This window comes from Symphalangus syndactylus, chromosome 11, assembly GCF_028878055.3.
Source record: "Symphalangus syndactylus isolate Jambi chromosome 11, NHGRI_mSymSyn1-v2.1_pri, whole genome shotgun sequence".
Classification (NCBI taxonomy): domain Eukaryota; kingdom Metazoa; phylum Chordata; class Mammalia; order Primates; family Hylobatidae; genus Symphalangus; species Symphalangus syndactylus.
The window spans coordinates 124,592,269-124,614,309 of NC_072433.2; the positions used below are offsets into that span (position 1 = coordinate 124,592,269).

At 43.2% G+C, this 22,041-nt stretch overlaps 1 protein-coding gene and 1 non-coding gene across 2 annotated transcripts in view; one reads left to right on the forward strand and one right to left on the reverse strand.

Moving 5' to 3' along the window:
* The window catches only part of MAF (MAF bZIP transcription factor), a 388,207-nt gene that overhangs the window by 28,881 nt on the left and 337,285 nt on the right, over positions 1–22,041 (reverse strand). The window lies entirely within an intron of this gene.
* On the forward strand, positions 18,040–18,159 carry LOC129457911 (small nucleolar RNA SNORA5). Its single transcript, XR_008649448.1, has one exon. It is a non-coding gene; the product is annotated as a small nucleolar RNA SNORA5 (small nucleolar RNA).

A 22,041-nucleotide genomic window follows, 5' to 3' on the forward strand; every position in this document is an offset into this window, starting at 1 on the left:
GATACCAAAACCTGGCAGAGACACAACAAAAAAAAAGAAAATTTGAGGCCAATATCCCTGATGAACATCGCTGAGAAAATCCTCAATAAAATACTGGCGAACTGAATCCAGGAGCATATCAAAAAGCTTGCCGACCACGATCAAGTCAGCATGATCAAGTTATCCCTGGGATGCAAGTTTGGTTCAACATATGCAAATCAATAAACGTAATCCATCACATAAACAAAACCAATCAGAAAAACCACATGTTTATCTCAATAGATGCAGCAAAGGCCTTCAACAAAATTCAACAACCCTTCATGCTAAAACTCTCAGTAAACTAGGTGTTGATGGAATGTATCTGCAAATAATAAGAGCTATTTATGACAAACTTACAGCCAATATCATACTGAATGGGCAAAAACTGGAATCATGCCTTTTGAAAACTGGCACAAGACAAGGATGCCCTCTCTCACTGCTCCTATTCCACATACTATTGGAAGTTCTGGCCAGGACAATCAGGCAAGAGAAAGAAATAAAGGGTATTCAGATACAAACAGAAGGAGTCAAATTGTCTCCATCTGCAGATGACATGATTGCATATTTAGAAAACCCCATCATCTAAGCCCAAAATCTCCTTAAGCAGATAAGCAACTTCAGGAAAGTCTCAGGATACAAAATCAATGTGCAAAAATCACAAGCATTTCAATACACCAATAATAGACAAACAGCCAAATCATGAGTGAACTCCCATTCACAATTGCTACAAAGAGAACAAAATACCTAGGAATACAACTTACAAGGGATTATGAAGGACTTCTTCAAGGAGAACTACGAACCACTGCTCAAGGAAATAAGAGAGGACACAAACAAATGGAAAAACATTCCATGCTCATGGGTAGGAAGAATCAATATTGTGAAAATGGCCATACTGCCCAAAGTAATTTATAGATTCAGTGCTATCCCCATCAAGCTACCACTGACTTTCTTCACAGAATTAGAAAAAGCTACCTAAAATTTCATATGGAACCAAAAAAGAGCCCACATAGCCAAGACAATCCTAAGCCAAAAGAGCAAAGCTGGAGGCATCACACTACCTGATTTCAAAGTATAATACATGGCTACAATAACCAAAACACCATGGTACTGGTACCAAAACAGATATATAGATTAATGGAACAGAACACACCACACATCTACAATCATCTGATCTTTGACAAACCTGACAAAAACAATCAATGGGGAAAGGATTCCCTATTTGATAAATGGTGTTGGGAAAACTGGCTAGCCATAAGCAGAAAACTGAAACTGGACCGCTTCCTTATACTTTATACAAAAATTAACTCAAGTTGGATTAAAGACTTCAATGTAAGACCTAAAACCATAAGAACCCTAGAAGAAAACCTAGGCAATACCATCCAGGACATAGGCATGGGCAAAGACTTCATGACTAAAACACCAAAAGCAATGGCAACAAAAGCCAAAATTGACAAATGGGATCTAATTAAACTAAAGAGCTTCTGCACAGCAAAAGAAACTATCATCAGAGTGAACAGGAAACCTACAGAATGGGAGAACATTTTTGCAATCTATCCCTCTGACAAAGGACTAGTATCTGGAATCTACAAAGAACTTAAATTTACAAGAAAAAACAATCCCATCAAAAAGTAGGCAAAGGATATAAACAGACACTTCTCAAAAGATGACATTTATGCAGCCAACAGTCATATGCAAAAAAGCTCATCATCACTGGTCATTAGAGAATGCAAATCAAAGCCTCAATGAGATACCATCTCACACCAGTTAGAATGGTGATCATTAAAAAGTCAGGAAGCAACAGATGCTGGAGAGGATATGGAGAAATAGGAACATTTTTACACTGTTGGTGGGAGTGTAAATTAGTTCAACCATTGTGGAAGACAGTGTGGCAATTCCTCAAGGACCTAGATCTAGAAATACCATTTGACCCAGCAATCCCATTACTGGGTATATACCCAAAGGATTATCAATCATTCTACCATAAAGACACAGGCACACGTATGTTTACTGCAGCTCTATTCACAATAGCAAAGAATTGGAACCAACCCAAATGCCCATCAATGATAGACTGGATAAAGAAAATGTGGCACATAATACACCTTGGAATACTATGCAGCCATAAAAAAGGATGAGTTCGTGTCTTTTGCAGGGACATGGATGAAGCTGAAAACCATCATTCTCAGCAAACTAACACAAGAACAGAAAACCAGACACTGCGTATTCTGACTCATAAGTGGGAGTTGAACAATGAGAACACATGGAAACAGGGAGGGGTTAGGGGAGGGAAAGCATTAGGAGAAATACCTAATGTAGATGACAGGTTGATGGGTGCAGCAAACCACCATGGCACATGTATACCTGTGTAACAAACCTGCACATTCTGCACATGTGCCCCAGAACTTAAAGTATAATAAAAGAAAATTAAAAAAAAATCAAAGTTCACACCTATGTAAGCATTTTACACTAAATTGTTAATGACTACTTCAGACTATCTAAATTTAGAAAAAGAGTTCATTGTTTGAAAAGATTTTACCTCTCATTTACCTGTTTGACTCTCTGATTGCTTGAACATATCTCACTGCACAAACGTTACCAAAGTCACCATCTGGCTATCTTTCTTATTTCATGGGCCTTGATTCTGAAAACACAAGGACCCCCTCACATAGACACCCATTAAAAAAACCCTGTAAAACAAAATTTGAGTTCCCTTTGATATGTTTGGTTTGGTTTTGGCAGGTTTTTTTGGGGGAGTGGGGGTGTATTTAAATATACTTTTCAGTTTACCTTTAATGAGAAAAGAGAAAAAAGGAGTAGAAAACATGGAAATGGGATAGAGAATCAAATTTCCAACATGAAATGTGTTAATTTTTAAGCAGATTTCAGTAGGTGCCTTGGAACATCAGTCGAGCCATTGATATGTGGTAAATAACCTGTGGTGGGTGGAATTAAGTCTAAGAATTCAACATCGGAACTTTACCCAAGAAAAATGCCCAAGAGTGAGGTCACTCCGGTTGGAAATTGTTTGTGTCCATCTGTCCATCCATCCATCCATCCATCTTTTCAATAATTTTCCATCTACCTTTCAATAATTTTGACTGTTGACTCTGTGCCAGGTACTGTTTTAGGTTCCTGTTCTAATGGAACTCACATTCCGTAGACAGAAGACAGAGTAAACAACCAAACAAACAAAAAATCAATCAATCAATAAACGAGAACATCAGCTAGTGATAAGTGCTATGAGGAAAATAAATCACAGTGCTGTGATAGAGTAAAATGGGCAAGTGCCGGGCAAGGGCATTAAAGCAGGTGGTCAAGGAAGGCCTCCCCAAGGTGGTGACATTTCAAGCAAGCTGCGAATAAAAAGAATAAAGTCAAGTCCTGCCTAGTGAGCAAATAGCCAGTGTGAGAGCCCAGAGGAAAGAATGAGCCTGGCCTGGTTCAAGATTCAGCAAGTGAGTCAAAGGAGAATAGTTTAAGAAGAAAAGGAATCTTGAAATTACTGGCATGTCAATGGAGAAAAGAAATGAATATGGATTTAATATCTTTTGATACTGGAATCCAGTCCCGTATTATCAACGGCGAAGTCAAACCTAACTTCTCCTTGCCGACGATCTCAATGGCTTTGTGTGTGCTTCACTGCAAACTTGCTTCCCCCTCACCAGCTCACCCAGTTGAATCCAGTGTGATTCAGTAACTGACTCCTCTTTGATGAGCTTTGTGAAATTAGGCACTTGGTAAACTGGCATTAGGGTTTTTGCCAGAATAGTCCAAAACATTCTGTGCAAACATTTCCCGAGGCACCTCTTCCCCGCTGGAAGTAATGGGTGGCTATTTGCAAACTGCTTAGCCGGTCTTACCACTGTCAACCCATCCTCATTAGCTGCAGCCGGAACAAAGGCATCTTCCTGGAAGCCTTTGTTGGTTAAAAAAATAAAAGTGGTTTTCTTTGGATATGCCTGAACTAACTCCCATTTGTGTGTGCATCAGAAATACATAATGAATAAAATGAAATATGGAAGATACTGTCATAGCACATCCAAATCAAACACTTATTTGCTAAAACAATTATATTAGAAAATAGCCATTGCCTGTAAAATTCTGGAATGAGTGAAAACTCTTTTTATTTTGTTTCCTTCTAAGTGTGCTTATAATTTCGGTTAAGGACATCTTTTCCCAATACTTCTTACTTTACCCACCCATTTTTGGACAGAATTTTACTAAACTCAGTGTCTCCTAACACAAAACAGTCTTTTTATTTGTCCTTAATAAACCTCAGAGAAGGTTCACCCTCATGTCTGGATTAATTGTGCTATTGATTCATTTTCTTTGGATCATAAAACAAGTGTACCACATGTTAGATACACTGGAATTACTTTTTTTTTTACATTAACTACTCATGGTTAAGCCAAGCAGAGTTATACATAAAGAGTTAAGAGAGCCACTTAGAATTAAATGAGTCTACCTGATAATAAATTTTGCTTTTTGGAATAAAGCAATTTTCTCTTCATTGCAGTCTTACTAATACAATACAGCGTCTGCAATAATAATTCTATTTCAGACATCCCAAGTTCTCCCACTTCTTTAGCTCTCTAATTTCTTACATGATGCCTCTGGTTTTACAAGTATTTTTAATAGACTGATGTTCCAGATTCTTCTATACAGTCAAATCCTTTCATAATCAGAGACTTGTTTTTCCGCAGGAATTTAATTCCCTCTGCAGAATTGTAACATGGGTTGGACTGATCTGGTTTACATTTTCTGACATGTTTTCCCTCCCCTGAAGATTAACTTAACTATCGCTTGGCTCCTTCTCAATTCTTTTCATCTCATTTTCACTTAAAAAATATTCTGATTTTATTCAGTAGGGTATCTTGCACTGTTTTCTGAAGATAGGGATTTTAGCTCTGGGAACATGGTTTCATGCTGCCAAGTGTTTCTCCCTTGAATTCCAGATGATGCCTAGATTGTTTGAAATTAACACAATGTGTCCAAAATTTACAAAAAAAAAAAAAAAATTCAGCTTAGTGAGCTGAATATCTCTATTAAGTCACTTGATTAGTCAATTTCATAAAACTTTGTCCAAAAGAATCCACTCTATCAGCCATTTATCATTAAGTACATAATGCATTGCGTTGGGTAAGAATATTTAAAAATATATTTTAAAAATCTACTCAGAATGCACTTAACCCCTGTTGTGATTTAAATGTTTGTGTACCCTCAAAATTCATATGCTGAAACCTAACCCCCAATGCAATAGTATTGAGAGACGGGGCCTTGGGGAAGTGATAAGATTATGAGGGCTCTGTCTACATGGATGGGATTAGTGCCTTTATAAAAGAAGTTGAGGCCGGGTGCAGTGGCTCAAGCCTGTAATCCCAGCACTTTGGGAAGCCGAGGCAAGCAGATCACCTGAGGTCGGGAGTTCGAGACCAGCCTGACCAACATGAAGAAACCCCATCTCTACCAAAAATACAAAAGTAGCCGGGTGTGGTGGTGCATGCCTGTAATCCCAGCTACTTGGGAGGCTGAGGCAAGAGAACTGCCTGAATCAGGGAGGCGGAGGTTGCGGTGAGCCAAGATCATGCCATTGCACTCCAGCCTGGGTGACAGAGTGAAGCTACGTTTCAAAAAAAAAAAAAAAAAAAAAGAGGTTCAAGGGTGCTGCGGTGCCCCTTCCACCATGTGAGGCCAGAGTAAGTTCCATCTATGGGGAACAGGCCCTCACAAGACACCAAATCTGCTGCAACCTGATTCCCAGCAGAGGCATCCCAGCCTCTAGAACGATAAGAAATACATTTCTATTGTTTATAAATTACATGGTTAAAGGTAATTTGTTCTAGCAGTCTGAACACACTAAGACAACTCCCCTCTTTAGAAATTAAATCTCCCTAATTTCTTAGAACTTAGCTTAAAAATCTCTTCAGAGATACCTTCCCTGGCTGTTCCCTGCTCCCTCCCTCCCTTCCTCCCTTCCTCCGTTCCTCTCTTCTTTCCTCCTTAATGGAGCTAATTTACAACTTGCAATTGCTTTTTTTGTTGTTGTTTGGTCTGTCTTTGCCACTGTTTTATATTCCTTGAGTCTGTAACATAATGGTCATAATGCTCACTGCACCTAGCCTAGTGCCTGATGCAAAGCAGGTGCTTAATAAATGTATGGTAAATTAATTTTAAAATACAGGTCCCAGAGGGGTTAATTTTTCTCCTCAATTCTCTGGCCTGGCCTCCTACATTAACTGAATTAGCCCGTTACCAGCATGATCTCATTATTTTATTTTGAATCTGAGTTGAATTATGACTGCTATGTTATTGCCGTTTTAGAAGACATTGTTCTCACCTCTCTGGCCAGATGTGTCCACAAATATTCCCTCCCAGGAGAAGGACTCCACCAATCTGGGGATCCTGGGTCTCTCCTCCCTTGTGTTCTGGCTCCTGTGCCTGGCACTTTGAACAAATATTTCACAGGACTGTGTTATCCTTGCAAAGGAGGCCATCCAAACAAAAGAGGACTTCTGGGGAAATTCCCCATTGTGATTTTCACGCCTACGCTTTTAAGGCAATCTGCAGAGAGCTGGAGGGTCAAATTGACCTCTCCGCAACTCAGCTGTCTCCAATTCCCCAAGAGACTGCGGAGAGGTCATCTCACCTTTTTGGCATTTGGCTCTTTAATTGCCAGAATGAGAGGATTTGATGAAATAAACTCTATGGTTGCTCTTGCTCTAGCATTTTGCAATGACTTCCATTATATGGAGAGACTGCATTTCTTTCCCAGGTAAGAATCAGTCCTTGTTCTGGTGCCTGGGGGAGGCTCTACTTCTGAGCAGTGGGAGCAGTGAAAGCGCATAATTCAATGCTGATGAGCCCCAGGTCGGAGGCTCCTGAACATTTCCTGTCTATTTATAGAGAATCTGGGATTCTGTCCAGCAGGCCTGCCGATTGCATCTACCAAATAATAAATGCATTTGAGAAATCCGTTACGCATTGATTCCATGAGTTTGGGTTACCAGCTTGCTAGCATGGCCTGGCTTTAGTAGGGTGATCAACCATCCCAGTTTGCCTGGGACCAAGGGGAGGTCCCAGAACTTGGGACTTTCAGTGCTAAAACTCAGACAGTCGCAAGCAGACTGGACAAGTGGTGACTGTATTTGTCTGTAATAATTCTGATTACAAAAGCAACAGCCATCACCATCAGCATCATTATAACAATGACTTGTTAAGTGCTTAGCACCTGCTACATTTTATTAGGACTTTACTAATATCACCTGACCTTCAGAGCGACTCTGATGATATTAGATTACCCCCATTTCACAGATGGAAACTGACTCTCACAAATGTTACGTGCTTATTTCAAAATTTCTTAGCTAATAAGGAGCATACTTAGGATTCCAAACCTGACCAACCTGAACTTAAACCCTGTGTCAAAATTGCAAATTTGGCCGCTGATTAGGCATTTGATGACATCAAGGACTCATTGTTAACTGTTTTCTAGGTGTGCAAATGCTGTTATGGTTGTTATTTCTTTTTAAGTCTTTATCTTTTTTTTTTTTTTTTGAGACAGAGTTTTGCTCTTGTCACCCACGCTGGAGTGTAATGGCATGATCTTGGCTCACTGCAACCTCCGCCTTTTGGGTTCAAGCAATTCTCCTGCCTCAACCTCCAGAGTAGCTGGGATTACAGGCGCCTGCCACCACACCCGGCTAATTTTTTGTATTCTTAGTAGAGATGGGGTTTCACCATGCTGGTCAGGTTGGTGTCGAACTCCTGACCTCAGGTGATCCATTCACCTCGGCCTCCCAAAGTGCTGGGATTACAGGCATGAGCCACTGCACCAGGCCTAAGTCTTCATCTTTTAGGGGCATATTTAGGAACATTTACCGATGCGAAAAGAAATCAAACCAATGTGAGTAAGTCATATCGGGCTCAAAGCCGTCCCTCAGTGCAATCCCTGGGGTCACAATAGTGTAGAAAGAGCCAACGCTGGGGGCCTGGGCTGGGTCTGCCCCTGACCAGCCAAGCGAGCAGGTATCTATTCTCCAATTTGCCTGGGTTTAGACGTAATCTTCATCATGATAATTTTTTAAAATTTTTTTTGTAAGAAAAGCCTTGATATTTAAACTTGTGTGTGTGTGTCTGTGTGTGTGTGTTTGGTTATCAGTGGAACCCTTTCTTCAAATGAAATATTCCACAAATGCCTAATTGATAAAACCTTTAAAATGAGTTATTCTGGTGTAAGGGAGAACTAAGAATCCTCCAAATAGCATCCTTTGGAAACCCACTGGTCTATGCCATCCCGGCCTGCAGAAACCTAACAATATTAAAAAGAAACATTTGGTCAGTGTGATAACTCTGGTTCTGTGAGGCAGGACTGGCAAACTTCTCTTGTCAAGGGCCGAGTTATAAATATTGCAGGCTTTGTGGGTCGTATGATCAATGTCGCAACTAGTTCATTCTGCCCTCCCAGCATGAAAGCAGCCATGGACAAATGTAAAATAATGGATGTGGCCCTGTTCCAATAAAACTTTATTTATAGACACAAATTTGAATTTCATATACTTTTTGTGTGTCATAAAATATTCTCTTTCCACTCAAAATTTAAAACGATTCGCAGCTGACAACAAGCTCAATGTGGCCCATGGGCTGTCATTTGCTGATCCCTGCTATAAAGATTGTCAGGAGCCTGGTTTCGATTTTTTTTTTTTTTTTTTTTTTGAGATAGAGTCTCACTGTCACCCAAGCTGGAGTGCAGTGTTGCCATCTCAGCTCACTGCAACCTCCACCTCCTGGGTTCAAGCGATTCTCCTGCCTCAGCCTCCCAGGTAGCTGGGATTATAGGCACTCGCTACCACGCTCGGCTAATTTTTGTATTTTTAGTAGAGACGGTTTCACCATGTTGGCCAGGCTGGCCTTGAACTCCTGACCTCAGGTGATCCGCCCGCCTTAGGCTCCCAAAGTGCTGGGATTACAGGCGTGAGCCACTGTGCCCAGCCAGCCTTGGTTTCAATTTTTGCCCCTGTGAGTTACTATCTGCACATTTGAGGGAAAGTTATTTAAGTCCTCAAGCCTCAGTTCCCTAGTTGTGAAAGGGGTGTAAAAGTAAAACCTACAAGCAGCAGCAATACATGGGAACTCTGTACTTTGATCTCCTTTTTTTCTGTGAACGTAGAACTGCTCTAAAACAAAGTCTGTTTAAAAAGAAATTCAAGCTTAAATAAAATCCACTTCATGAGTTTATTGTGCAGATTAAATGAGATAAGACAGTAAAACACCTCAGCACATGGTGGTCACCCTCAGCTATAATTACCCGGTCCTCCTGGAAACCGGAGTACTGCCCTTCTTGACCTTCAAATAGCTGTGACCTTTGCGAGTCACAGCCCTTACGCAATGACCCTTAGAACTTGGATTCTGCGCCTGTTTTGGCAGAATGAACTGACCTAGAATCAGCATGATCAGACTCACAAAGGTATGCCTGTTCCCTCGGCCCCCAGCCTCCACCCCACCACCATCGCCTGTTATTGGCGGAGCTCCCAGGCCTCTTCCCTGGATTAAAGTGCTATTTGCTTTTCTTCTGCAGCTTTTTCTAGAGATATGAGCAATGTTCACTTAAATAACCTTATCAGTCTTACCTTCAATTCCACCCCTAGGTTCCCTATTTGAGCAGTGTGATTTCTACGTAATCCCTTAGGCAGTTCCCGTGGCCTCCCTTCTCCAATTTTAGTATATGTGCTGCCGAAGCTAGCACGTGGCCTCTCTTTTCTAAGGGCCTCCTGGGCAGCAGGTGTGTGTGTGTGCATGGGGGAGGGTGGGGAGTGGTCACATACATATCTGATCACGTTTTTCTACTCCTTTCTTCATCGTGGGCTCCACTGAGCTCCCTCGTTTCCTTGCATCGCTTTGTCCTTGACTTTGAAACATAGAACACCTCCTGTTTCTTGGGGTCATTTCGAGCCTGATTGTCTCTAGCTCCTTCCTGTGTATGAGGCCTGGGATTTGGGCTATCACACCTCCTGTTCTGAGGCTCGTTTTAGTTATTTTGGATTTCTTTGTGTTGCAATCACCTAAAGAATCCTAGGGGTTCTTTTCCTCCCTTATTTTCTCCTCCAGCCCCTACCTAAATTAGTTGCTAAAGGGCTGGCTTTGTGGGTTCTCAATTCATGTCATGCAGTTGTCTCCAGTCACAGTGCCTTCCTGATGTTACTGGGGCATCTATAAAATGCCTCAGCAAATCTTTTTTTTTTTTTTTTTTAAAAACTCTTTACATGTTATTTTCCTTATTGTTTAAAAATAAGATGCGTCATGCACATTTACATTGTAAAAGTAATTCATATGCCTTATTAAAAGTGTGTAGAAGCTGAACAAAGAGAAAAATAATCAAGCATATTATTATTCAACATTTTTGAATAATTTTCTACTGAAAAATTTTGACATACTCCGGTGGTTAAATCATTCTCTCCCTGCCTCTTTCTCTCTCTCCATTTATATATATCTAGTAGTGTATGCTGATAGAGTTATTTAACACAGTAGTATCAATATTTTTCTTTGTTATTACTCTCCTAGTGAGCATCTCTCTATGACTTCATATTATTCCATCCAAGGATCCTCTTACATTTTATTTAATCATTTCCATTTTATTAAGCATTTGTTTGCAATTTTTACCATTATAAACAATACTCCAAGCAGCATCTTTGGGAATACATGATTTTTATTATATCTTAAATTACTTATTTGTGGTTGATCACTATAGGTGGAATGACTTGAGGAACATCTTAGAGATAGTTATATATTCTTTAAGGAAAAGGTATTGTCAGAGCCTGTGTTGCATGATATGGCTGCTACTATTGACTTTCTGCTTCTTCTAACTGGTCTGGAATCTCAGTTCCTGGATTACTCTCCCAGAGAGAATAATCCTCAAGAAACTCTCCACTCAGTTTGTCACCTTTACACCAAGCCATGCCCTTCCCTTTGCTTTAGTGAACTTGGCTGCAAACTACACCAGATGAATTCTATGCACCAACCTTTTGTTTCAGAACATAAATACCAGCTCAACCATTGATCATTTTGCCTGACCTTTCTGAGTTCGTCAACTTGTCTCTGATATATAGCAAAGCCTAACTTCTTCGTTTTAAGAAAAATTCCAGGAGTTGAATCCCCAGATCAACGCATTCATGACTGTGTTGCAAAGTAAAGCTGTAATATTTCACTGCTAAATCCTTCAGGAGAGTAAGCAATCACTCTGGCTCCTTGCCTACCACTGTTCACCGGTGCAGTTTTATGTCTCCTGAAAACGTCTTCTCTCTAAACACACCAAGGGCTAAATTGTCTCCTGGCTTCTTGTATCCAGTCCGATAACTGATGCATATACACCCTCCTCAAATGCACCCCAGCTGACACACACGTTTGACTGACTTTTGAAAAAGCTTTGGTTAACTTCAGTCCAGGAATGGTTAGCTTTTGCCTTTTCTGTGAAATCACATCCAATGGCTGGCTCGACCTGTCATGGTACCTTTGTGAGGCCAGTCTATAGTCTAAGGTTTAGGTGCAGATGAAAATCAGAAGGGACTAGGAAGAGCTCTCTGCTCCTTTTGGGAGACAGCTACCTCCTGTGTCAAGTGACAGGAGTGAAATTTTCTACCTGCCTTCTTTTCAGAATGAATAAAAACCTGATCCATCTAGAAAATCCATTTGGAACTGATCTCCATGCTTTTACATTTAGGCAGCATTCACCTCAGAGCAATAACACATTTGCTTTACTATCAGAAGGGGCCTTGGAGCTCATCTTGAGGGCTTGTTGGAGACTTTAGCTGAGGGGGTCACAGACAACCCCTTCTAAACTCTTGGTCTGTGGAAAGCATTGTCTTCAACTGTCTGTACAGATTTGGAAGAGAAGCAGACTGAGGGAAGACACACCTGCTTGGCCATCAGAGGTGGACGCTCAGCCCACCAAGACTGTCACTGATGACCTCGGAGACCATGGCAATTCCCTTGATTACCTTAAGGCCCAGTTTCCTCATCTGTGAGTGGGGATACTAACAGCTTCCCTACAGCCTTGCCTGGAAGAGGAGCAATGTTTGTCAAGTCCTTTTCGTGGTACCTGTTGTGAGAAATGATCAACACTGAAAGCTATTATTGTTAGCTAGAGAGATGTCTTTTTCTTTTCTTTCTTTTTTTTTTTTTTCTTTTTGTGAGATGGAATCTTGCTGTATTGCCAGGCTGGAGTGCAGTGGCACGATCTCAGCTCACTGCAACCTCTGCCTTCTGGGTTCAAGCAATTCTCCTGCCTCAGCCTCCCAAGTAGCTGGGACTACAGGCACACACCACAACGCCCAGCTATTTTTTTTTTTTTTTGTATTTTTAGTAGAGACGGGGTTTCACCATGTTGGCCAGGATGGTCTCAATCTCCTGATCTCGTGATCTGCCCGCCTTGGCCTCCCAAAGTGCTGGGATTACAGGTGTGAGTCACCGCACCCAGCCAGCTAGAGAGATGTCTGAATGAATTACAGTGGCCATGAGAGGGATAAATCAAGCAGGTAGATCACTCTCCCCACCGCAACAGCATCCATTTTACCCCCTATATTTTACAGGTAAGGAGAATGAATTTCAGGTGAGTTAGTGGGTTAGTACCTAATGGCACATTCAGGACTCATACTCAACCTCCTTGATCCATGATTCAGTGTTCTCTCTGCTATCTTGCACTGCCTGCCAAAAAATTCAGGTGACCACAGACAAGGACACATCAGGAGGGTACCTGACTTGACAGTGAGATGACTGATGAGACGTCCCCAGCATGAGGTTTTCACCATGGACATAGATATTTGGACTAGCACAGCCAGGTCTCCCGTTATAACTGGACCGTCCTTTCTGAGTTCCAGACACTGCCTTCCATGTCTGTTCACCAGCACTCAATAGGTACAACCGTGAGATGCATGATGCTAGGCAACCTGTCTTGCAGAAACTTTGACAGTACACATTTTAAGCCTTAAAAATCTCCCCATTGGTGCTCACGTGAGTCTAGGCATGGGATCAAATGTCATAGAACTACACGCACACACACACATACACACAAACCATAAACAGAAGGGAGAGTCTGGGTGAGGTGGCTGAAACCTGTAATCCCAGCACTTTGGGAGGCCGAGGTGGGAGATCACGAGGTCAGGAGTTTGAGACCAGCCTGGCCAACGTGATGAAATCCCGTCTCTACTAAAAATACAAAAATTAGCCAGGCATGGTGGCGGGCGCCTGTAGTCTTGGTTACTCGGGAGGCTGAGGCAGGAAAATCGCTTGAACTCGGGAGGCAGAGGTTGTAGTCAGCTGAGATCGTGCCACCGCACTCCAGCCTGGGTGACAGAGTGAAATTCCATTTCAAAAAAAAAATAAAAATAAAAATAAAGAAGAGTGTATGTAAAAACTGGTGAAATCTGGATGAGGTGTGTTGTTTAGCTAATATAGTACTGTACCCATGTCAGTTTCCTGGTCTTCTTAGTGTTGTGTGATTAAATAACGTGTTATCATTGCAGGGAGCTAAAGGCTTTCTCTACTAGCTTTGCTACTCCTTGTAACTCTAAATTTATTTCAAAATACGAAAATATTAAAAATGTAAGTCCCCTACTTTGCTCTGTTCTTGCAGAAAATTATCCTAAGGAAATAAAGATGCATACAGAAAAGGCCATGATGTCTGTCCACCATAAGCGGTTTTAAAGTAAATTCTCACCCAGCTGCTTGGTAGGTGAGGGCAGTAGGTCATGGTGAGTGAGGGTCAGCTTGGCTGGGTGACCTTGTACTGCTTATCTTGCTCAGCCTCAGCCGAGCTGCTTAATGTCTCTCTGCCTTGGGCATCTCATCTAGAAGATGAATGTAATATAATAACATCTATGTCATCCCATATTTGTGTCCAGTCTGTACATGTAATTTGTGTGCAGGATGGAATCTGGCACCATGTATGTTTCTCAGTAAGTGTGAGCTAGAATCATGTTCAACAAGAACACTCATGACATGAGAAAATGGTGCTGTTAGTGAAAACTGGAGACAAGAAAACCATACGTATACTATTGACGCTATTTTTGAAAGGCATACAGATGTGTAAAACAGTGGCCAGAAAATTTTGCCCAAATGTTATCAGTAGGTGGTACATTTTTGTTTTCCTTTCTAAACTCTGCCATTTCTAAAAACTAAATGAGCGCTAGTATGTTGAATTTTAAAATGAGAATAAAATGCGACTCTGTTAAGTACAAATGGTCAGATAACATCGCATCTCAGCTGCTTTGCGTGTTTAACCTCAGCCTTTATCATTACTTCTGTGCTGCCTGTAAGCCACAGAATCTGTCTCTGAGATGTTGCATTTCCCTAAGAAAGGAGGAGGAGTGAGATGCCTCTGGGGTGTGTGGTTATTTGCTGTTGTTAATATCAGGGCTGCGATCCGGAAGTGCATTCAGTCTGCTCGTAAAACATGTGCAACACTCTAGAGCATGTAGGCTCCAGGAGCCAGCCCGGCAGAGTGGTCAGTCACCTGCTCCATGGGGACCAGAGGCTGCTCCAACTTCCACACTCTGAATCCAGCCCCAGACAGGAGTCTCTAAGTGGACATGGGCTGACAAATGGAGCTGCATCAGCACTGTTTCAGGGAGAGCCTTGTGGGATGCGGGCCCATTTTCTTTGCTTCCAAATTTTCCTCTTCTCTCCTGTAGTGGAGCCAGCCTGCAGTGGCTAGGCTTCTCTTCTCCAGCGTGTTTGTTCTCCTGAAGGTCTCTGATGGGCACTTGTGGGCACTCAAGCCGTTTATCCCGCTCTCCTCCAGGGTGCTGGCCCTCAACAGGCTTTGGGGAAGGAACAAGGGGCCACCTGCCCCTGGAATTTAGGGATCAGGCTCAGCAGAGCTGTGGTAGTCAGTTAGGCACCCAGCAAACTTGAACTTCTGTGATCTAAATAGACATCCCCTCTCCCTTCAAGAGCCTGCCCCAACCCTGTTGGCAAGGATACTGCTAGCGAAGCCCCCAGCCCACCCCCAAGGTCTCTCTGCCCTTCTGGTTCTCATCCAGGAAGAGACCTAGATGTCAGACTGCCCACTGCTGTGCGACTAGGGGAGGGAGGGTAGAGAGAAGATGGGACCCAGTCCAGGCTGCCTCTGCCTCCATTTCTCGGAGGGTCCCAGAGCCCACCACATCCAGGCTGAAAGAAGGGAGATCACCCCCATCCCAGATTACATTTTGGGAGGTTAAAAATTCTCCTCCTTCTACATCCTCACAACCATCCCCTAAACTCCAGAATGAGTGTCTGCTTGTAGCACTTCATGTAAAACTCACCGATGGCTTTCCATAGAATTAGAAATGAAAGCCAGTTCCTCACCAGGCCTGCTGGCTCGAATCCTCCATGACTTGCCTTCTCCCTTCCTGGCTCTGCTCAGCCCCCTTGGCCTTCTTTCTGCTCCTGGGATGCCCAGGCTTCCCCACACAGGGCCTTTGCAGATGCTGTTCCCCATGCTTGGAAAACTGGCCTCCTCCCCACTCACCAGCCACCAGCCACCACTCTGCAGGATGGGTCAGTGTTTATCAACTCAGAGCTGCACTGAGTTCCTGTGAAGTCACTCCCAGTTACTTTCTTCATAGCACTGGTCACAACAGGTAATTCCTTTATGTCTTTGATTATTGTCTACTCCCCCACACTAGGAGGTGTCTCCATGACACTAAGTGCTTGTCCTTCGTGGCCACACACATCTCCCCAGTGCTAAGAATATGCAGGGCATGTAGTAGGTGCTCAGTAAATCATTGCTGGGTGAAAAAAGGATGGAAGAATGAGGTCTTTACTTGATAGAACACAGTCTCTTGGTTGCATATAAAAATTTGCTTCGCCAGAGAAGAAGGTGATCCTGCTCGTGTCTTAGGGTACAGGGGGCAGGAGTACTGGTCATCCTAGCCTAAGAGAGTCCAGTGGTAGGGACAGACATGACACAAAAAAGGACAATAGAGTCTGAGAAGGGCAATGGCAGGAATGGCCCAAGGTACCCAGAGGAGGGTGGATTTGATTTAATTCTAATGGGGTAGGAAGGGGGAGTTAGGGCTGATGATGCTCAGAAGGACTTGGAAAACTAAAGGGGATGTGGCAGGAGGCATATGTGGGAAGGGCAGGCAGGCTGTGAGCCCAGGTCAAGGCAGGGAAGTGTGACACAGCATGGTGCATAGTGGGACTACCTGCAGTGAGCCCCAGCTAAGACAGTGGGCAGCTGGCTGGAAAAGAAGGCAGAAGCTGACTGGGATATTTTTTCTTGCTTGCTTTTCTCTTTAACACTTGCCATCAACTAACGACTCGATACACTTGACTCATTTATTTTGTTTGGTGTTTGTTTGTTTATTTTGAGACAGGGTCTCACTCTGTTGCCCAGGCTGGAGTGCAATGGTGCAATCACGGCCTACTGCAGCCTCAAACTCCTGGGCTCGAGTGATCCTCTTGCCTCAGCCTCCCGAGCAGCTGGGACGAAAGGTGTGCACCACCACACCTGGCTAATATTTGAAATTTTTGTAGAGATGGGGTCCCACTGTGTTGCACAGGCTGGTCTTGAAATCCTGGGATCCAGTGATTCTCCTGCCTTGGCCTCCCAAAGTCCTGGAGTCACAGATGTGAGCCATCATGCCTGGCATATATATATATATATATATATATATATATATATATATATATATATGTCTGTTTTACCACTAGGATGGAAACTCTATGAGGGCAGGGATTTTACCATTTTAAAATTGTATTCCCAATGCAGAAACTCTGCTTGGCACATAGTAATTGCTCAACAAAGAGCTCCTGAGTGAGTAAGTGCTGCCGATCTTCGGCACTGACCAGTGAGTGTTCAACAGGCGAAGCATCGGTGCCTGATAGTCTTAGATGTTATGTGAATAAACGTTCTTCATTTTCACAGAGATTTTTAAAAACTCACTTCGGTATGATACAGGACCTGGCATCCAATCTCTGACTTCATAGATGTTATTGCTTAGAGTGAGGACAAATTTAAAAAAAAAAAAGTTGAGTTCTTTTAAAGAAAACTATTTGTATAGCAAAGTGCGGAATCCAGGTGGAAAACAGCACACCCAAGAGGGACACAACCACACTAACATTCTAGAAAGATGGCTTAGGCAATACCCTGGGGTGTAGGTCAGGGTACAGGAGAGGAGGCCATTCCATTGGTCCAAGGGAGAGGAAATGAGGCTTGAGATAAGGGTTGGGGCTGCAGGCGAGGAGCAGTGGGGTGAAGGGAGCTGGCTGGACTGGGAGCAGGTGAGGAAGCTGGCAGGGTGGCCCAGGAGGTGTCATGGCTCCCATGGGTATTTATTTATTTTATGAGACAGTCTTGCTCTTGTCACCCAGGCTGGAGTACAATGGCATGATCTCAGCTCACTGCAACCTCTGCCTCCCAGGTTCAAGCGATTCTTCCGCTTCAGCCTCCTGAGTAGCTAGGATTACAGGCACCTGCCACCATGCCCAACTAATTTTTGTATTTTTACTAGAGACTGGGTTTCACCATGTTGGCCAGGCTTGTCTTGAGCTTCCATCCTCAAGTGATCCACCCACCTCGGCCTCCCAAAGTGCTGGGATTACAGGCATGAGCCACCATGCCTGGCCCTGTCTTCTTTTAAGACTTAGCACAGGACCTTCTACATGGTAGGTACTCAGTAAATATTTAACAGATTTGTGGATGAATGAGTAACTGTGAGTCTCTTCATCCAAATAATCCTGGGGACTTCTCATGCCCTTCTCTGGGGGAAAGATGCCTCTATAGAGGAGATAATTAGAAGGAGGCCGGGGCACTGCAGAGGGACGGCCTGCCCCACCTGTCAGGCTGGCTGCAGGGGAGCCCTCTTCTGGCCAGCCTTTGCCGCTTTGCAGAGTGACAGGTTCAAAGAATGAGAAGTTCCTGCAGCAGATGGGAAAATGATGAGGGCGGGGTCTGGCCTGAAAGACAATTTCTTTGACACTCCTATGAATCACCTTTGGCGCTGAGTCCTGGAGGGCGTGGGGGGCAGAGGTTAGTGGAAGAGAGGGGCCAGAATGCTCAACTAACTCAGTCCTTCTCCTGACAGTGGGGAGGGCTGGGAGAAGGACTCCATTTCTTAAGTTGCTCATATGGACTTTTCACGAGTTATTCCAGACTGGCTGCAGAAAACATCATGCACAATCCTAGGTGACATTCCAGGAGGGACCAGGACAGTCTCCCTGCCCCCAGGCAGTCACATTCAGGGCAGAATGGTCAGGGAGGGGGCTGACATTTGGAGAGTCCCTTCCCTGTACCACTCACCACAGCAGGAGCTTTACATATGTTGTCTGAGGTCATTGCCATGACAACTGTGCAGGATGGGTAGTTTTTGCAGATTAGGCCTCAGAGGTTTGGGGGACTGAGCTCCTTAGCTAGGGCCAGATAGCCAGTAGGTATCGTCACTGGAATTCGAACTGGGCTCTTTCGAATTCTAAAACTCATGTTCTCTCTAATACTTACAGCCTTACTCTCTATCCAAAATAGACCTCTGGGCTCTGTGCCTAAAGCAATCGAAAATGTAGCGAAGGACATGATACTTGGGACAGAACTATTTTGGGATGTTTTTGTGGCTAGATGCTCTGGACCTGGGGAGAAAGCCTTAAGACAAAATCTGTGAGGTCAACGGCCTCGGGTGGATACCTTATCTGTTTATGCAACCCATAAGGAAGGGAGCTCCCACAGAGGGTACAGCACACGCAAAGGCATGGAGGTGTGAGAATGGCAATTTGTTCACAGCGTGGAAATGAGAGAGGGGTGGATGTGCCCAGAGGGACGAGCTGGGCTGCTGGGCCCTTACAGTCTTACAGTTCCTTCTGTAAGAGCAGAATCTGCTCTGAGCCAGGCAGGATGCTCTAGGGAAGGAGTCAATGCTTGCACCATCCAGATCTCCTTTGACGGGAATGAGACTCAGCCCCCAGCCAATCTAAATGGGAGACATTCTAGAAAATATTAGAGAGTTATCTAGAAGCTGGTGGGTGAACGGTATTGAAGGGGAGCGGAAATAACCGTGGCATTTTTTGAAGAACTTAGGAGTGGTGTCTTATTCTCTCATAATGTATGTTTCCAGCAGAGTAATGAGTAGGACAATCAGATAAACATTTATCCCATAGCTCGTGTCAAACAAAAGGAGCAGGAATTTGGAGACAGTCATTTCACCTATAGGATGTGACTGATATTTTCCATATTCACACAGTGCGGCCTAGTGTTAATGCAGGTCATCAACACTCTTTTACCAAGTTTTTACCACTTGCCAGGAACTGGGACTAGGCAGTGAACTAGGCAGACAGGGCCTCTCATTGAACTTATAACCCTGGTATATCTAGGGAGGCCGGGAAATGGATAACTAAACACATCATCGCATCCAAGAGCTTTGGCTAAGTCATTGCAACTTTCTCACGTTAGTCTTCATAGTCTTCAAACTGGGGAAATTTTCTAAGTGAAGTCAAGACAGAGAAGGGGAATGGCTATCTATAGTTACAACTATTAACATGGCACTTTGGAGGATATGATTTGATTTCCATCTTTGGAAGTGTCCTAAGAGGAGACATTATCTTTGTTCATGTTCTCCTATAAAAGTCCAAGAGTATTTGTAATTTGGGCCTGAACCATTTGTCCTTGTCCTAAAGGGGTGGGGCTCAGGCAGTGACATTCTAAAATTCAACTTTATTTCTTCATGCCAATACCTTTCCCCTTGTGGGGCCCGGGATTCTCTTTCCCCTTCTTCCGTTTTCTCTGTTTCTCATGCCAATCTTAGTCAAAGTGTCTTTGCTGATTTTGAAACCATAGGGTTTTTAAACCTGTCGTTCTGTGTTTGCATGTGGAGTGGGGGAAGAAGGTGTCTCCTCAACCTTACTTTCCCTGGTAATTAGCTTGGAGATTCATGGGAGTTCGTTGCCAGTCAACTCCACTTCTGTGACTGGTCTTCTGTCTGGCATCATGTACTTTCCAAGAGCTCTGCTCTTGAGCTGCAGAACAGGCATCAAGTAATTTCACTTTGATGCCACTTGCTCCACAACTGCCATTTCTAGGTGGTCCCAGACCCCTTAATCCCTCTGGTCTCCTGAAAGACTGGTTCTGGTGGCTAGATGTCTGTTTTAGCCTAGAAGGAAAAGTCTAGATGTAAGCTTTCCTGTGGCAAGAGAGCCCCAAGACAACCAGTAGTCAAAGCAGACACATCCGCTGTGTCTGTAAATGGGGAAGACTCCAGGGGAATGAAAAAAGTCCCAGGAAGCTTGACATCCCTCCTGTTCATGAGGCAGAAAAGGAAGTAGAAGCTTTGAGAGGTGAGACCATGTTGTAGGATCACATTATAAGCAGAGCTGGGACTTGAAAACAGATCTTCCATCTCAGTCCAGAGGGGGGCAAAAATAGAGAAACCTTAGCTTGAAAAACTCTGGGGATTTGGACAGTTGTAAGGGAACTAAAAACAACTGCCTGTCCTTGGAAATCTCCATGGCCTCGGAGACTGTGCTAAACACATTGAGTGTGTTCTTTTATTCAATCTTTACTGTAACTAAGCATTTTAATCAGTGGCCAAGTCATCATTTAGGTTAAATAACTTGCTCAAAGCTTTGCCCTGAGAACACAGCAGAGTCTATGGCCATACCACTCTGAATGTGCCCTATCTCTTCTGATCTTGTGAAGCTAAACAGGGTCAGGCCTGGCTAGTACTTGGATGGGAGACTATGGTGAAGCTGAGCCAGGATTTGAACCCAACAGTTGAGCTCTATCCTCTCTCAAATGCTGCTTTTGCTGAGTCAGACAAAAGAATTATTGTTTTCCTCTTGAGACCTAGTCATCTTTTGGGAGATGTCTTTCTCCAGGAAGACCTCCCTAAATGCTCCCAGCCACAACCAGCACATCTCCCATATACAAACATCTAACCTCTAGGAAACTTACTCAGCAGCCCACCCCACCCCACCAGTTTCCCATGGATCTGAAGCTCCATGTCTTGAAGACAGTGGTTCCTGCCTTCCTCATACTTTCGAGTATCAGTTCCCTCCACTCCACCCAGTTCCCAAATTTTAATTCAGGACCAAATTCTCAGGAGACACTCAAAGACTCGCAAAGTCAAAGGGGAAAGACTGAGAAAGGGAAGCTGTGGGAACCAGAACTCGCCTATGACTAATGCTGATGTTTCACTGAAATCAACTCTTCAGGAAGCTCTTTGAAAAAAATCAACTAATTTTAAGTCAAGTAATTTTTTTTAAGTCTATGAATTTCCTCCTCTGCCATGGGAGGTAATATATTCAAAGCACCTAGGCACACATGGATATTGCATAAATGGAAGTCATTATTATTATTATTCAAGATCCATTAATTTCATTGGTCAGTTGAATAAGGATGTATTCCCCCTTTTTAATCTAAATTCATCAAGTGTAAGACGGTGGCCAAAAAGTCATGGTGTAAAGACAATACTTTAATCCTGACTATCATTCTTAGGCACATAAATCAGCCCTCTCTCTGAATTCTCTTAGTGTTTTCACTTGAGTCTCACTCCCCAATAGTTGGCTGTGGCCATGACTGAACTCCCAGCCTCCTCTCACTTCTCTCTTTCGCCGGAGTCCCAAATCAGTGACTCTAAGGGAGAAATGAGTACAGCAGTTCTCCCTTATCCAAGTATGATATGTTCCAAGATCTCCAGTGGATGCCTGATACCACAGATAGTTCTGAACCCTATAGACAGTATATTTTTCCCTAGACATACATACTTATGATAAAGATTAATTTATAAATTATGCACGGTAAGAGATTAACAGTAATAACTAATAATAACAGAACAATTAGAACTATATACTATTCATAATTTCACAAACAGAGGATTCACTGTTACCATATATCTTAGCAATCTCAGCACACAATGTTTTCCCTGTCCCTAAGTCCAGAACTTTCACCTTTTCCCCTAAAGGAAGCACTTTACAGCTTCTCTTTGGCATATCTGATTGCCAGCATCATGACTCTAGTGCTTTGGGGCTATTACCAAATGAAATAAGGGTTACTTGAACACGAGCACT